The sequence below is a fragment of the Ovis aries genome, chromosome Y (assembly GCF_016772045.2).
Source record: "Ovis aries strain OAR_USU_Benz2616 breed Rambouillet chromosome Y, ARS-UI_Ramb_v3.0, whole genome shotgun sequence".
NCBI classification, from domain to species: domain Eukaryota; kingdom Metazoa; phylum Chordata; class Mammalia; order Artiodactyla; family Bovidae; genus Ovis; species Ovis aries.
The window spans coordinates 12,671,123-12,688,665 of NC_082741.1; the positions used below are offsets into that span (position 1 = coordinate 12,671,123).

The following is a 17,543-nucleotide window of genomic DNA, read 5'->3' on the forward strand; positions in this document are numbered from 1 at the left end:
CAAACAAATGATGCCCTGGGAAACCTGCAGGTTCTGGGCCCAGAGCTAATGCCTCCCTTGGACAGAAAGCAGCGTTACTATCTCAAATGGACCAAGAGGGCTTGAACCACCCATGCCTCAGTGATTTGCTAAATGCCAAGGCTCTCTTTCAGTTGCTCTCATTAGGCCCAGGTAGGACTCCCTACAGTCACGCATCCCTGCTTCCCTACACAGCACCCGTGCCAAGGAAGCCAGTGCCCGGGTGGGCCCAGGGACATCCAAGACGGTCACCTGGAAGGCAGCATCCCTCTGAGTGTCACCTGGGTGCAGATCCCCTACAATGCAATCAGAGATTCTGCTCGAGCAAGACTACCGGAATCCTCCTTCAGGTGCAGACGTGCACCTTTGCCCTTCAGGCCCCCAAAGCGAGGGGCAAGACCCCAAAGAAAAGGAGGAATTCATGTCAGAACTTTCAGCACAGACCATGGGGTATCTTTGGCAGGACTGCTACTGCCTAGAGTCTGGACCCTGAAATCCAGCAGACCTTGAACTGCCCCTGGGGCTTCTCTGTCTCCACTCCCCTGAGGTCCCTTAGGACATGCAGTTTACCCACCACCCTTGTCTTTTCTCTGTTCCCTTCCTCACAGGCATATCCCGGATAGGGTCACACAGGGAAACCCACTTGCACATTCCTCACCTTTGGGCACTGCCAGGGAGGAAGGCTGGAAGTGCCTGGAGGCATGCCATGCTTACAGACCATGTCTCTCCTAGGATGCCTGTGGTTTGGCAGATACAGCATACTTTAGCACATTCTCATGTTTTGTGTCATATCGTGCCAGTGTGTGCCACCCTCAGGGAGGGCGTGTGCTGGCTGCTGGGCTGATCCAGGGCAGCACTGGCCCAGGACCTTCCCAGTTCTCCTTTTCACATGTGTGTGGAACAAGTCTCCAGTGCAGCAGGCAGTCTATGACTCTTTCTCCTTCAGGTCTCTGCCCATGTTGGCAGGACATTACCCTCACTATCCCAGGTCTTGCCATAGTCACATCCACCATTTCCACAGGCCAGCCCACAGCCCCACACACTGAGGGCTCCACAGGCAGTGGTTTCAAAGCCCCACCCCACGTGATTTGCTCTGTGTGAATCCTTAGACCATGAACCCCCTCTTCCTGGTCCAAACACACGCAACAAGATGGTAGAACTGATGAGCATGTTTTGTATCTGGTCTAATTGCAGATATCTAGAGCCAAAGTCTGGAGTTATCACTGGCCATCCTTTCCTCATTCCCATCCTGGGCAGGGCCAGTGCAGAGATACAGCGACAAACCACCTTCAGCCTGGTCGCCTCATGTCTCCTCTTATGGTTGCTCAGCAGCTCCTCTCCTGCCGCCTTCATCTGTGCCTCTGCCCTTGGCTGGACACGCACACACACACACACACACACACACACACACACACACACACACACACACACACAGAGCCAGCATAAATAAGCACATGTGTGTATACACACACATGCTCAGCACAGGAACACAAACGCAAACAACGAACATAGGTGTTTCAGGAGGTGAATACGACCGAGGCCAGCAGTGTCGGAGATGGCGACAGTAGGCACCATGTCCTGCCTTTGGGGCTCCCTGTTCACCTTCTCCACGAACTCTTCCATATTTTCTCAAGGCAGCCTGAAGCCGCTTTCAGCACAGCATGTTTGGTGGTTGTGAGACACTGAGTGGTGAATGTGGAAATTCACAGAAGATCCCAAAGTCAGCACACAGGTGCACTGGGACCCTGGAGAGGACACCTTTTCAATGATAGGCCTTCCCAGGATAAGGGGCGGGAGTGAAGTGCCCAGGAAATCTCAAACTCAGTGAGCAGCAGGAGGCCAGGGGATGGACGGACCCACAAAGGATGATTCTGACAAAGATGATTAATACACGCTGCATCTAGTAGTATCACCTGGAGTCTGGTGCTGCAACGGCAGCTGATTTGATGTGGACTTGCTTCACTCACGGACACACCAAGTCCCCAAATAAACAGTCTCAGGAGGTCACCTACTACATGCACAGCCCAAATTCAGGCTCCACAGCCAGCTTGCATGAGACTGAGCATCCCCATTTGGGAAAGGACAGTGTCCCTGTAGTATCACACAAGTGTCCCTTCAGGGCCTACCTTCAGATCCCATCTCCACATATGTTTCTGTCAGTTACTCTCATGGAAGAAGATTCCTGCCCAGGGTAATACTTCCGGGGATTGTCCCACACATCTTGGCTGAAAATCTGCTGGCAATACAAGCAAGGTTAGCCAGCAGCCAAGAATCCCAAAATGAATTGCTAACTGTGTTCAGGCCCAAGGCACCCACACCTCAGCAATCCTGTTCGATTCTGAACAGTTGTTACCTGACAACCAGCTGAGAAAGTTAAAGCTCCTGGTGTCCACACTGCGGCTTGATGCTCCCCGTTCAAAGTCCCAGAACCAGTGGACAGGAGTGGAACAATGTGCCCTGTACCCTACAGGGAGACACTGGAGATGGGTGTGGATCCCACAGATGGACAATCCACAACCTTACACACCCACACTCATCACCCCAGGAACCAAGTTTTACAAGTGGTGTCAAGGTAATTCTACTTAGTGGTCACTGTGTTCAAGAAGTAGAGGGTCCTGAAAGGAAAATATCAGCTTGCAGTAGGACCATCGATGGTTCCGCAACAGCACCTGTCAGGATAGAGAAGAGGGAAAAGGTTTGTGTGCCTCCTCCTCTTCCTGAGCAACAGACTTCAAAGAGCAGCAGAAAGGGTACAGCTATGGCCCAGAAGCAAGAGATGCCCCAGACGATGGTGCTCCTCCAAGCCACATCAGGCTTCCTTCTCTGATGGTTCTTGCACATGAACTGGAAGTAGGCCCTGCAGTTCTTCTTATGCTCAGAGCTCAGTTCCACCAGCAGGGCAGCCAGTGCCTGCAGCGCATCTTGCCCTGGAAGCTCAGTAGTGCTCCCGGGCCTTTCCTGCCCCTGTTCCTCCACTGTCTTCTCAGTTCCTGGGAGAACCCCTTTTGCTGCTCCTCATCTGCCACAACCTCCACCTCCTCCATGACGTCTTCCGCAAGCAGCTGGAACAACCACCCAATCCCCACCACATCTCCATCCACCAGGGGCTCACCATTATCCACTCCCTCCAACCTGCATAGTGTGGCTCCTTTGCCTGGCATGACAACTTGTGGCTTCAAAGTCCTAGCCTCAAAAAGCCTGAGGATGGCAGGCCACCAACCCCAGCGCCCTGAAACCAGGGCTCACAACTAGGAAGGTCCGGTATCCCGGGATGTTCCTGCATTCTTCTGACTGCATTTCGCTCTCCTCTTGGCCCTGATCGTGACCCCAGGCTGGGGCAGAGGCGAAGGGACAGGATATAATAGCACAACAAGTGGTGTGCAAATGGGGGTCATTCTTCAATAATCCTGTGGGACCCACTAGCTCTTCGGTGGCAGGGAGTGAGGGGGATGGTAGGAAAGCAGGGGCTGGTTTGTGTCCAGTGGCCTGAGGCTGAAGAAAGGTGTGGCAGATAGCATAAGAATGGGTGAACAGGTCCTGGGGAAATCAGCCGAATAGGCGGGTCCCTAGGCTGTGAGCCACACACAGCCGCTGGCCTAAATCTAGTCCAATGAACGAGAGTGTGGTGGGCGAACCTTATGAACACACCCCTCAAACGCAGGGCATCTTCCACGGTTCCTGGGCTGCAGCACACCCACATGGCATATACCGCTCCAGGGAGGTAATGGGTTTGCATCTACTGATACCCCAGGTGCTGTCATTGACCGGGCTCTGGAAATTCCAACGATGGGTTCCTGCTCCGCAGTCCAAACAGCACACTCCTGTGTCCCTCAGGACCCTCAATAACTGACAACTCTCCCTGAGTATCCAAAGGATAGGCAGGGGCTCTGCATGGCTGGATACTTTTCTCACTGGGACAGAGAACCTGTTGTTGTCCGGATGCTAGGGGAGAAGGGAAAAACCCCACTGTTGGCTACAGTTGATCTCCACTGTTCAGGGACACCAGAGCCTTAGGGTACAGAGCTGGCTCTGTGTCTCTTCATCTCTGCTTCTGGCATAGCACTGTTTTGGGCAATCCTTCCATGTGTGTACCAAGGGCTGGTGTCTGTTTGTCTCAATCTCTCTAAGTGGTGCTGTTTCTGTCTGCCACTCTCTGGACACCAGCTCTCATATGAGAAGTTTATATGAGAAGGCAAGCCCTGCTCCTCCTTAGTGAGTTGCACCCACGGGAGTTCAGACTTTGTTAGTCCACACATTCAGAGAGTGGTTTTTCAAACTTGAAAGTCAACAGTGGATGGTCACGCTGAACTGCAGAAGGTGCAGTGCTACCCTCCCTCCCTACTGGGCAGATGTGAATGCTGCAAAGGCCTCAGGTGGCTTGGCTATACTTTGCACAGTTGGAGAAATGGGGCATGGCCTGGCACCTTAGGGTACTCCCTGAACATTATTTGAATACCTGCCAGGGAGACGGTAAGGACAGCTCCCCATTAAGTTCCATGACCCACTGGTGCCAGAAACTTACACGGCTGCCAATTTACCCTATCGAGGTCCTTTCAAAGTGGTTCTGTTCTCCACGTGAGAACACATTCAAGCCTGCCTGGTCACCCAAACCTGTGGGGCTGGGAGCCACAAGAGGATCAATCTAAGCCATCCGTCCTATAGTCCTGATACCCAATATATGTGTTTTGCAAAGAGTACAAAGAGTGATGATTCAAACTGGAAGACTGCACTTATCAGGTGCTTATGCTGCAGTTCTGGTCCATCACTGAAACCACCTGAAAAAGGCAAGGGTTGGTCATGCTCATGATAAGGTCAGGGAAAATATGCCTGGCACTTGGGAAGGATGGAAAGGCCCTTGTATCTGGGTGTTCAAGGGGTTGTGGGGTCACCCGCCATGGCTACTGTGTTTGGGATTGCAGCCTGTTCTGTGTCTCAGATCTTCTGCACTCTCACTGGTCGCCCCCAGGCACTTTATTCCTGCCTCTCCTTTCTGCCAGGCATCCTTCATGTACCACTGTGATTCCACTCAAAACTTGCTCACTCAGTGAGATAACGGGGATCAGTAAGTACCCTGGCTTCAATGCTTCTGCTAGCTAGAGTCGACGTACCTTTCCCTATGGCTTTTGTGTTTTTACTATTCAACTTCCATCACCTGGTTAGGTCGGTTCTGACAGCTCATACTCATAAACGTACTGGCAGGTGCATCTGCACGCACATGCGTGAACACACTAACGTCCCTGAGAGGAAACTTGCACATATGCAGAAGTACAAGCTTTCTTCCCCAGGAACATGAATTTTGGTAAGCACCTGACTTTCATTGTCCTGGCAATTTTCTTTCACTTGCTCATCAATCATGTCAGGTTGCACTTCTAACTCTGTGACAGCAACAAGACTGCTTGAACCACCCATGCCTCACTGATTTACTAAATACCAAGACTCCCTTTCAGTTGTTCTCATTAGGGCCAGGTAGGTCTTCATACAATCAGCTATACCTGCTTGCCCACACAGCTGAAGTGCCAATGAAGCCTGTCCTTGGTTGGGCCCAAAGACATCTAAGAGAGTCAGTGGGAAGGCAGGGTCCATCTGAGTGTCACCTGGTGCAGATCCTCTATGTCAAAATCAGAGAATCTGCTCCAGGAAGACTGCCAGAATCCTCCCTCAGGTGCATTTGCACCTTTGCCCGTCTAGATCCATAGCCTGGGGCATGACCCCAGAGGAAAGAAGGAATTCATGTCAGGACTTTCAGCATGAGCCATGGGTTGGTTATCTTTGGCAGGACTGCTATTGCCTAGACCCTGACCCTGAAAACCAGCAGGCTCCAAATTGACCCCAGGGGCTTCCCTGTCTCCCAATCCCCAGAGGTCCCTTCAGACATGCAATAAGCCCACCATTCTTGCTTCCTACCTGTTCCCTCCCTCACAGGCACATCCTGGCAGAGGGCCACATACAGACACCCACCCCTGTGCTTTCTTTGCCTACCTGCCTGGGAGGCTGGAAGTGCCTGGAGGCATGCCACATTCACACCCTGTCTCTCCATGGATGCCTGTGGTTTTTCACAGACAGCCTACCTTAGCTCATCTTGTGTTTTGCGTCACATAATGTGAGTGTGTGCCATCCTCATGGAAAGAGTGTGCTGGATGATGGGCTGATCCTGGGCAGAACTGGTCCAGGACATTCGTGGTTCTCCTCACATATGTGGAACAAGACTCCAGTGCAGCAGACAATCTGTGCCTCTTCTCCTTTGAGTTTCTGCCCTTCTCTGCAGGACCTTAGCCTCCTCACCATCCCCGTCCTGCCATAGCCATGTCCACATTTCCACAGAACAGCCCATGTGCCCACAGACAGGGCTCCACAGCCAGTGGTTTCAAAGACTCACCCCATCTTATTTGTGCTGGGTGAATCCTCAGACCATGCATCCCCTCTTCCCTGTCCAAACATACATGATAAAAAGGTAGAAATGGTGAGTGTGTTTTTATATTTGATATAATTGCAGATCTCTGGAGCCATGGTCCGGAGTTACCACTGGCTGTCCTTTCCTCATTCACATCTTTGACAGGGTCACTGCAGAGATATGGCAAACCACCACCCTTACAATGTGGACACCTCCTACCTCCTCTTATGGTTACTCAGCACCTCCTCTCCTGTCACCTTCATCTCTGCCACTGCCATAGGCACCACACACACACACACACACACACACACACACACACACACACGTTTGAAACAAGCACATGTGTGTATACACACACATGCTCAGCATGTTGACACAAACCCAAACAGGAAACACAGATGTTTCAGGAGCCTGTGTTCCCTGTTACTGTTTGTGTACCCATGCTGAGCATGTGTGTTTATGCACACATGTGCTTGTTTCAAACATGTTGTGTGTGTGTGTGTGTGTGTGTGTGTGTGTGTGTGTGTGTGTGTGTTTTGGGCCTAGGGCAGTCGTAGATATGAGGGTGACAGGAAGGTGCTGAGCAACCATAAGAGGAAGCACGAGGCGTCCCCAGTCTAAGGGTGGTTGGTCGCTGCAATGTCGGAGATGGAGTCAGTAGGCACCATGTCCTCTCCTGTGGCTTCCTGTCCACCTCCTCCCCGAGCTCTTCCATATTTTCCCAAGGTAGCCTGAAGCCGCTTCCAATGCAGCATGTGTGGTGGCTCTGAGCCACCGGGTGGTGGATGTGGAAATTCACAGAAGATCCCAAAGTCAGCACACAGGTGCACTGGGACCCCAGAGAGGACACCCTTGCAATGATAGGCCTTCCCAGGGTAAGGGGCAGGAGTGTAAGGTCCAGGAAATCTCAAACTCAGTGAGCAACAAGAGGCCAGGGGATGGCAGGACCCATGGAAGGATGATTCTGACAAAGAAACTTAATTCACCTTGCCTCTAGTAGTAACACCTAGGACTCTCACTATGCAACCACAACTGATTTGAGGGGACTTGTTTCACTCACGGACACACTGAATCCCCAATCCCCCAGTCTCAGCAGGACAACAGCTACATGCATGACCCAAATTCAGGCTCCTCAGCCAGCTTGCATGAGACTGAGCATCCCCATTTGGGAAAGGACAGTGCCCCAGCTAGTACACAGCTGTCCCTTCATGGTTCACCTCCAGACCCCTTCACAACATGTGTTTCTGTCATGGAAGACTCTTCCCCCCTGGGGTAATCCTTCAGGAGATCATCCCACTTGTCTTCACTGATGATGTGCTGGCAACATCTTGCTGCTGAGAAAGGTCAGCCCTGGGCTGAGCAGGACCCAAACCCTCACATGAGCAGCCAAGAACTCCGACAACAATCATCAACTGTATGCAGGACCAAAGCAATACCAGCTCAGCAATCCTGTTTGGTTCTGGGCAGTTGTGGCCTGACAACAAGTTGAGAAAGTTAAGACTCCTGGTCCTCAGCCTGCAGCTGGTGTTCCCTGTTCAAAGTCCCAGAACCAAGGGACTGGAGTGGAACGATGTACCCTATACCCTGCAGAAAGATAGGGGAGATGGGTGTGGATCCCATAGGTGGATCATCCACACCCCTGCACACCCCCAATTTTCACCCATGGACTCACGTTTTACCAGTGATGTCAAGGTAATTCTCCTTAATGATCACTGTGTTCAAGAATTTGGGATGGTTCCGAAAGGAAAAGATCAGCTTGCTGCATGACCGTGGATGGCTCGCACCTGTACCTGCTAGGATAGGGAGGAGGGAAAAGGTGCAAGCTTCTAGGGTCCTCAGCTTGCCTCCCAGGCAGGTATTAACAGCTTCCACGAAGACTCTCACAGTGTAGGAACATGGATAACATGATCCTCACACACCCCGCCAAGTCCCATATCCACTTGTCCTCACTCTCCTTCACTGACATTCAAGTCGATCATGTAGCTGAGAAAGTCTTTATCTTGGTCAGTGATCATGACCAAGAAACTTGAGGGTGGTTCATAATCTGCTTGAGGTCAAGGTGCCATTTATGCCACATGCTGGGCCAAGAAGAGCCGGGAGCATCAGCCCTAGTCTGGGATGGAAGAAGGACACGGGAATAGGCATCTTCAAGGATGCTGGACACTTCCGCTTACCCAGCCACTACTGATGTGCTCAGGCCCTACCATACCATCAGACAAGCTCATGGCTCTGTGTTCCTGATGGTGTTATGCATCTGAGGTGGTCTGCATTCCCCAAGCAGGGGCTATTTCTGATAGCTGTTATTTCCCAGACCTGTGTATGCTGGGTAGTGGCATGTCACTGCTTACATGGTAGGACTTACAGTCATAGTGACAAACCGTGTCTGAAAGTAAAGTGGTTGGTGTTGGCTAGTGTATGTGTACATATGTTGTGTGGGTTTGTGTATGTGCATGTGAGACTCCCATATCTAAGTTATTTTGGGGATCATTGACCTTTACAACAATAACTGTCAGCTAAGGCTGCTCTGGTGTACTGTCTCTGGTCATTTCTGACATAGAGGCTGTTCCTCCTCAGATGGAGGCCTGAAGTAGACACACAAAGTCATGGCTGCGACACTTACAGGTGTGGCCCTGCCCGGACTCTACTCAGCTGTGCTTTTGGAGCCTGCCAATTGCACAGTACCACATTTCCTTCAGGATCCACACAAGCACCCATCCTGCCCCCTTGCCTCCCCCCCTCCTCCTGCTCCTGCCTCTGCACCTCCCCCTCCTCCTGAGCAGCAGAACCCAAGGAGTAGCAGAAAGGATACCACTTTGGCCCAGAAGCCAGGGATGCCGTGGATGATGGCACTCTTCTTAGCCAAGTCACGCTTCCTCCTCTGATGGCTCTTACACATGAACCAAACTTTGGCCCTGAGGTTTTTCTCACACTCAGAGCTCAGTTCCACTTGCGGGGTGCCAGTGCCTGCAGCACATCTAGTGCCAGAAGCTCACTCGGGCCTCCAGGCCTTTCCTGGCTCTGCTCCTCCACTGTCTTCTCCTCCAGCTCCTGGGAGGACCCCTGTTGCTGCTCCTCATCCGCCACAACCTCCACATCCTCAATGATGTCCTCTGGAAGCAGCTGGAACATCCGTCTGGTCCCTGCCACGACTACATCCACCTGGGCCTCGCGGTCCTTTCCTGAGGCCACCATGAAGAGGGTGGCTTCTTCGCCTGGTGTGACCACTGATGGCTGCAATGTCCCAGCCATGCACAGCATCACCAGGACAGACCATTGAGGCCCCATCCCCCTGAGCACCCGGGCTCACAACTAAGAAGGTCTGGGGTCCCAGGATGCTCCCACATTCCTCTGACTGCCTCTCACGTTCCTCTTGGCTCTGGCCATGACCCCAGGCTGGGTCATATGTGAACGGACAGGACATGATAGCACCACAGCAGGTGGTGTGCAATGGCAGTCCAGGGTGCAGTAATCCTCTGGGACCCACTAGTGTTTTTGATGTGGGGAGTGTGGGGCATGGTTGGGAGACTATGGCTGGTGTGTGTGTGTGAGGTGGCCTGAGACTATAGGAAGGGGTGAACAGGTCCTGAGACATCAGCCAAACAGCTGGGGCCCTAGGTTGTGAACCATGCAGAGGCAGCTGAACCAAATCTATACCATTGGCCAAGAAGGTAGTGGATGGCATGCTATGGACATGCCCCAAGAATGGAGGGCATCTAGAAGGATGTTTTCTGGGCTCCAGCTCCACCACATGGCCAGATTCTGCTCCAGGGAGCTAGTGAGTTTTTCATCTGCCACTACCTCAGGCACTGTGATTGATCTAGATCTGGAAATTCCAACCACAGGTTCCTGGTCCACAATCTGAAAGGCACACTCCTGTGTCCCACAGGATCTTCAATAACTGGGGGCACCCCCTGAATATCCAAAGGATTCACAGGGGTGCCAAGTGGCTGGATACGTTTCTCCATGGGAGAGAGAGACTGTTGCTTGCCAGATGCTAGGGGAGTAGGAAAAAAACCCCGCCGTTTGCCATGTTGATCTCCGTTGTTCAGGGACACCAGGACCTTAGGGTACAGAGCTCTCTCTTTGTCTCTTTGTCTCTGCTTTGGCATAGCACTGTTTGGAGCAATCCTTCCTTGTGTGTACCAGGGCTGGTGTCTGTGTGTCTCCACCTCTTTAAGTGGTGCTGTTGCCCTTTGCCACTGTATGGACACCAACGCTCATAGCAGAAGCTTATCCTTGGAGTGAAGGCAAGCTGTTCTCCTCCTCAGTGAGTTGCACCAATGGGAGATCAGACGTTTTTAGTCCACAGGTTTGGAGAGTGCTTTCTCAAACTTGAAATCCAACAGTGGGCGGCCACTGCTGAACCACAGAAGGGGTTGGGTAACCCTCCCTCCCTCACTGGACAGACATGAACCTGCACAGGCCTGAGGTGGCTTGACCACACTTTTCACAGAGGCTGAAATGGGGTGTGCTCTGCTGGCATGAGGAAGCTCCCTGAACCTTGTTCAAACACCTGCCAGTGAGTCACTAAGGACAACTCCATGTTAAGTTCCATGACTCACTGGCACAGGAGACATTCACATCTGCCCATTTATCCTATCGAGGCCCTTTGAAAGTGGTTCTGTTCTCCATGTGAGAACATGTACCAGCCTGCCCAGTTACCCAATCCTGTGGGGCCGGGAGCAGCAAGGGGATCAATATAAGCAATACATCCTATAGTCCTGACCCCCTATATATGCTTTGTGCAAAGAGGACAAACAATGATGTTTCAGACTGGAAGACTATGCAGGTAGCAAGTGCCTATGCTGCCATGCTGGTCCATTTCTGAAACCTCACAAAAATGGCAAGGGGTGCTCATGCTCATGGCAAGGTCAGGGAAAGAATGTCCAGCATTCGAGAAGGATGGTAAGGCCTTTGTACCTGCATGTCCAAGGGGCTGTGTGGTCACCCACCACAGCTTCTGTTTCTCGGATTGCAGCCTGTTCTGTCTTGGATTCTCTGCACTCTCACTGCTGGCCCCCAGGCACTTTCTTCCTGATTCTCCTTTCTGCCAGGCGTCCTGGGTGCATGACAGTATCCCACTTAGAAATTGCTCACTCAGTGAGATAACATGCATTGATACCCTGGCTCCAGTGCTTCTAATGGCCCGAGTATGTAACTTTCCCTATGGCCTTCATGTTTTCACTATCCAACTTCCATCACGTGGCTAGGTCAGTTCCGACAACTCATATTCTCAAGCGTACTGTCAGGCAATTTTGTGTGCACATATGCACACACATGCGTGTGTACACACTAACATCCCTGACAGGAAACTTGCACATATACAGAAGCTTTCTTCTCCAGGAACATGAGTTTTGGTAACCACCCGAGTTTCTTTGTTCTGGTTGTTTTCTTGCACTTGCTCATTGATCATGTCATGTTGCACTTCCAACTCTGTGACTTAGCCTCCAAGGTTACAAAATTTTGGCATTTGCTCCTGACAGGGACCGATCTGCAGAGAATCGGACAGGTTGGAAATGCTCGCCCTGGACAGCGGAGTGACCTGCACCTGCGTTCTGCATTCTCCCATCACCTTGGACAGCTTCACAGTACCAATCAGGCTATTCTGATCCATTGTCTGCGCAATCCTTCAGGGGACCAGAAAACAAGGACGTCTGGGCTCAGCTGAACTGGAGAGCAGTTTCCTCGGTGTGTAACTATCTAGGTCATTGCTGGTCAATGTCTATGTCCCTTTGGCTAGCCTACCACCCCTTAGGGCCCACAACATTCTGAGTGAAGCCCCCTGTTCTTTCTATCTGTGTAGCTTTATATGTGCACCTGTCTAACTGTGCTCCCAAGTACTATCTCCCTTTAGCAGGAAAAGGCCAAAGAGACGCCTGAGCCTCCAAGGCCCCCAGAGATTGTGATAGTCCTGGGTGTGATCCAATGTTTGTGAGGATTCATGTTTATGTGTGGCAAGACCAATACAATATTGTAAAGTAAAATAAATAAATAAATAATATAAAAATGAAAATAATAAATATTTTTAAAAATAACAATATTGTCAGGAAGGTGCACATAGATAGAGGGTCTCTTCTGTTACAAGGCATGAAACCTGAGGCCATAAATATAAGGCGGCATTTCCACACGTAGTCCCTTCTGTTTATTACTACCCTGACCCACAGAATCCCCAAACAGATGATGACCTGGAAAAACTGCCCTTTCTGGGCCCACAGCTCATGCCTCCCTTGGGCAGAAAGCAGCTTTTCTATCTCAAAAACAACAAGAGGGCTTGATTCCACCCACGCTCACTGATTTGCTAAACGCGAATTCTCTCTTTCAGTTGGTCTCATTAGGCCCAGGTAGGACTCCCTACAGTCAGACAACCCTTCTTACCTACACAGCCCATGTGCCAAGGAAACCAGTCCTCGGTTGGGCACAAGAATATTGAAGATGATCACCTGGGACACAGCTTCCCTCTGAGTGTCACCTGGTGCAAATCCCTATGACAAAATCTGAGATCCTGCTCCAGAGAGACAGCCAGAATCCTCCCCCGGGTGGAGACACATACCTTTGCTCCTCAGGCCCCCAAAGCCAGGGGCAAACTCAGAGGAAAGAAGGAATTCATGTCAGGGCTATCAGCATGAGCCATGGGGTATCTTTGGCAGGACTTTCCCTAGACCCTGAAAACCAGCAGGCCCCGAACTGCCCCCAGGGTCTTCCCTGTCTCCCACTCTCCTGAGGTCCCTTGGGACATGCAATAAGCCCACCATCCTTGCTTCCTCCATATTCCCTTCCTCATAGGCACACACTGGCAAAGGAACAGACATGTCCACCAACACCTGCACTTTCTTCCCCTTGCTGCACTGCCATGGAGACTGGAAGTGCCTGGAGGCATGCCACGCTCATACCTTGTCTCTCTTAGGATGCCTATGGTTTTGAACGGACAGATTACTTTACATGCCTCGTGTTTTGGGTCGCATCGTGGCAGTGTGTGCCACCCTTATGGAGAGAGCATGCTGGCTGATGGGCTGATCCTGGGCAGCACTGGCCCAGGACCTTCCTGGGTCTCCTTCTCATGTGTGTGGAACGAGTCTCCAGTGCAGCAGGCAATCTGTGTCGCTTTCTTCTTCGGACTCTGTCCTTCTCAGCAAGACCTTAGTCTCCTCAACTATCCCAGGTCCTCTGTATCCACATCCACTATTTCCACAGGCCAGCTCATGTCTGCACAGACTGTGGACTCCACAGGAGGTGGTTTTAAAGCCCCACCCCTCCTGATTTGCCCTGGGTGAATCCACACACCATGCACCCACTCTTCCTGGTCCAAACACTTACTACAACATGGTAGAAATAGTGAGCGTGTTTTTGCATTTTGTCTCATTGCAGATTTTTGGAGCCAAGGTCCTGTGTTATTACTGGCCATCCTTCCCTTATTCCCATCTGGGACAGGGTCACTGCAGAGATATGGTGACCAACCACCCTCAGACTTGACATCTCCTCTCTTGTTGCCTTCATCTCTGCTTTTTCCCTGGACCAGACACAGACACACACATACACACATAAACACAGGCGACACAAGCACACATGTGTATACACTTACAGGCTTGACACAGAGACACAAACATAAACAGGGAACACAGGTGTTTCAGGAGCTGAAAGCACTGTGTCCAGCAGTGTTGGAGATGGTGTCAGGAGGCACCATATCCTGCTCTTTGAGCTCCCTGCATTATGCTCCCTGCATTTCTGTATTATCTGACTGCAACCTGAAGCAGCTTCCAGCGCAGCGTGTGTGGTCATGATGAGATGCTGATTGGTGGATGTGTGAATTCACAGAAGTTCCCAAAGTCAGTACACAGGTGCACTGGGACACTGGATAGGACACTCTTTCAATGATAGGCTTTCCCAGGGTAAGGGGTGGGAGTGTAATGCACAGGCCATCTTAAACTCATTGAGCAACAGAAGGCTGGTGAATAGCAGGACCCATGGAAGGATGATTCTGACAAAGATACTTAATTCATCCTGTTTCTAGTAGTGTCACCTAGGACTCTCACACTGCAACCATAGCTAAATTGAAGGAGACTTGCTTCACTCACGGACACACTGAGTTCCAAAGTCCCCAGTCTCAGTAGGTCATGTGCTACATGCAGAACACAAAATCTGGCTCTGCAGCCAGCTTGCATGAGCCTGAGCATCCCCATCTGGGAAAGGACAGTGTCTTGGCCACTACATGGCTGTCCTTTCAGGGCCAACCTCCGACACTCACCCCACATGTGTCTCCCTTCAGGGCCCACCTCCAGACACCCTCCCCACATGTGTCTCTGTCAGTTAACGCTCATGGCAGAACCTTCCTTCCTAGGGTAATACGTCACAGGATTGTCTAACAAGTCTTCACCAATGGTCTGCTGGCAACACAAGCAAGGTTGGCCCAGGGCTAACCAGGCCTGAACACTCTCGTGAGCATCCAAGAACTCCAACATCAATCATCAACTGTATGCAGGCCCAAAGCAACTCCACCTCAACAATCCTGTTCGATTCTGGGCAGTTGTGGCCTGACAACCAGTTGAGAAATTTAAGGCTCCTGATGTCCAGCCTGCAGCTGCGTGCTCCTCATTAAAGGTCCAAGAACCAGTGGAGTGGAGTGGAATAACGTGCCCTATATCCTGCAGAAAGACATGGAACATAGGGGAAGATTCTGCAGGTAGATATCCATCCCCTCCCACACCTACACTTCCCTGGAGCCATGCTTTACCATTGATGTCAAGGTAATACTCCTTAATGATCGCCATGTTCCAGGAGTAGGAGTTGTCCCCAAAGGAAAAAATTAGCTTGCAGCTGGACCTTGGATCGCTCCACACCTGCACCTTCCAGGACAGGGATGAGGGTAAAAGTGCAAGCTTCTAGATGCAAGTTCCCAGGCAGGCATTAACAGCTTTCACAAGGCCTCTGCACATTTTCACATCACATGAGCATAGATATCATGATCCCACCAAGTCCCATACCCACCAATCCTCAGTCTCCCTCACTAACCTTCAAGTCGATCTTGTAGCTAAGAAAGTCTTTATCTTGGTCGCTGATCAGGACAGAAACTTGAGTGTGGTTCATAATCTCCTTGAGGTCAAGGAGCCATCAGGCCACATGCTGGGCCAGAAGATCAAATAGCAACAGCCCTAGTCTTGAATGGAAGGAGCACACTGGAATAGGAGTTTCCAAGGATGCTGGGTACTTCCACTTGCCCAGCCACCACTCCTGTCCTCAGGCCCCACCATACCATCAGACACACTCATGGCTCTGGGTTCCTTGTGGTTTTCTGCATCTGGGGTGGTCTGCATCCCCCAAGCAGGGGTTGTTTCTACCGCTACTGTCCTCCTCCTGACTTGTGTGTGCTGGGTAGTGTAATGTCATTGCTTTCATGTCAGGATTTGCAGTCCCTGTTGCACACTGTGTCTTCAGGCAAGGGGGTGGTGTGCATGTGTATGTGTGTGTGTATGTGTGTGTGTCTATGTGTGTGTGTGTGTCTTCAGCAAGAAAGCCCTGGGTCTCTGACTTGCACCCTGTCTTCACAACAGATGGCAGGAATGTGTCTGAATTCATCTGGCACTCAGAGCAGATGAGAATAGCAGCCACTTCCAGTTCCTCTTTGCTTGTGGACCACCTCATGCCTTTGCCATTGCACTAGTGAGAGCAACTACAGGGGCTCTGACTGACGGGCATGGGTCTTGGGCTCCCGCTCTCTCAGCTATTTCCAAGGATCATCCACATTTACAACAATGACTGTCTCTGGTGGCTACTCTGGTATTCTGTCTCCTGTCATTTCTGACCTAAAGGCCTCGGGTGCTGATCCTCCTCAGATGAAGGCCTGAGGGAGACACCCAAAGTCATGGCTGTGACATTTACAGCTGTGGCCCTAACAGACTCTTCTCAGCTGTGCCTTTGGAGCCTGCCTCTGCCTCGGACCACACTTCATTCAGGGGTCTTCCATGCCTCCCCTGTTCCCTGCCCTGTGTCCTCACCTGTTTTAGCAGGATCTTCAGAACAATCATCTTGAAGGTGTCTTTGCCATTCTCCAATTTGGCTATAAAGCTCACAAATTATAACAGCGCTGTAACACAATTTTTCTAATGTGCAGAGTTAGAGTTTGATGAGCTCTTGGTAAGTTTTTTGTTTCAATTTGAAAGCCTTGCATTACTCTTAGGGCTCCAGAATCTTCTGAAACTGAAGGAAAGACTACATGTATTCCAGTCTAACTTAATTATAATATAGTTTTCTAAACACTTAAACAGATTCTGCTTCCCAGCCACCCAAAAAGTTACCCTGTTACCCCTAACTCCTGAAGATCTTCATGATTTTATTGTGGGAATCTGGTAGAATTGAGATTTCTCAGTGCTTCGTAATTTCATCAGTAAGCTTTTCTGAGGTGAAAAACACATTGGAGTTAGCTTTTAAATTAGTCCTAGACACAGCAATCAGGGAAAAAGGAAATAAAAGGAATACAGATTGGAAAATTTTTTTTTTCTGTTAGATTACATGACCCTTCACACAGCGAACAATAAGGATGTCAGCAGAAAATTACTTGAGCTAATCAATTATAGCTGCAGAATAAAAAAATTAATACTCAGGAATCCCTTTCATTCTGATACACTAGCAATGAAAAACGAGAAAGAGAACTTAAGGAAAGCATCTCATTCACCATCCAAGGAAGATAATCAAATATTTAGGAATATACACCCCTAAAGAAAGCAAGAACCTGGTACAGAAAATAATAAAAGCATGGTGAAACAAACCAAATTGGCACAAATAGATGAAGAAGAATACCATGTTCTTGGATCAGAAGAATCAATATAGTGACCATGAGTATGCAACTCAAGGAAATCTATCAGTACATTCAGTCACATTAATATTCTCATATTAAACTGTGGAATCCCTATCAAAACACCAGCGGTGTTTTTCACTGCACTAGAACAAGTAGTTTCACAATATGTGTGGAAACACAAAAGACCTCCAATGAGGAAATCACTCTGGAGAAACAATGGAAATGGAGGAATCAGACTTCCTGACTTCAGACTATACTACAAAGCTAATCATCAAGATTATAAGGTACTGGGCCAAAAACAGATATACAGATCCACGGAACAAAATCGGGAGTCCAGAGACAAAG

The 17,543-nt window shown here is 50.3% G+C and overlaps 3 pseudogenes; all 3 read right to left on the reverse strand.

Annotated features, from left to right (window-relative positions):
• Positions 1 to 2,146: 2,146 nt before the first annotated feature.
• LOC132658914 (testis-specific Y-encoded protein 1-like) lies at positions 2,147 to 5,427 on the reverse strand (annotated as a pseudogene).
• A 2,188-nt stretch (positions 5,428 to 7,615) lies between these two features.
• Positions 7,616 to 9,830, reverse strand: LOC132658915 (testis-specific Y-encoded protein 1-like; annotated as a pseudogene).
• A 4,879-nt stretch (positions 9,831 to 14,709) lies between these two features.
• Positions 14,710 to 17,543, reverse strand: part of LOC132659074 (testis-specific Y-encoded protein 1-like) — a 48,990-nt pseudogene continuing 46,156 nt past the window's right edge.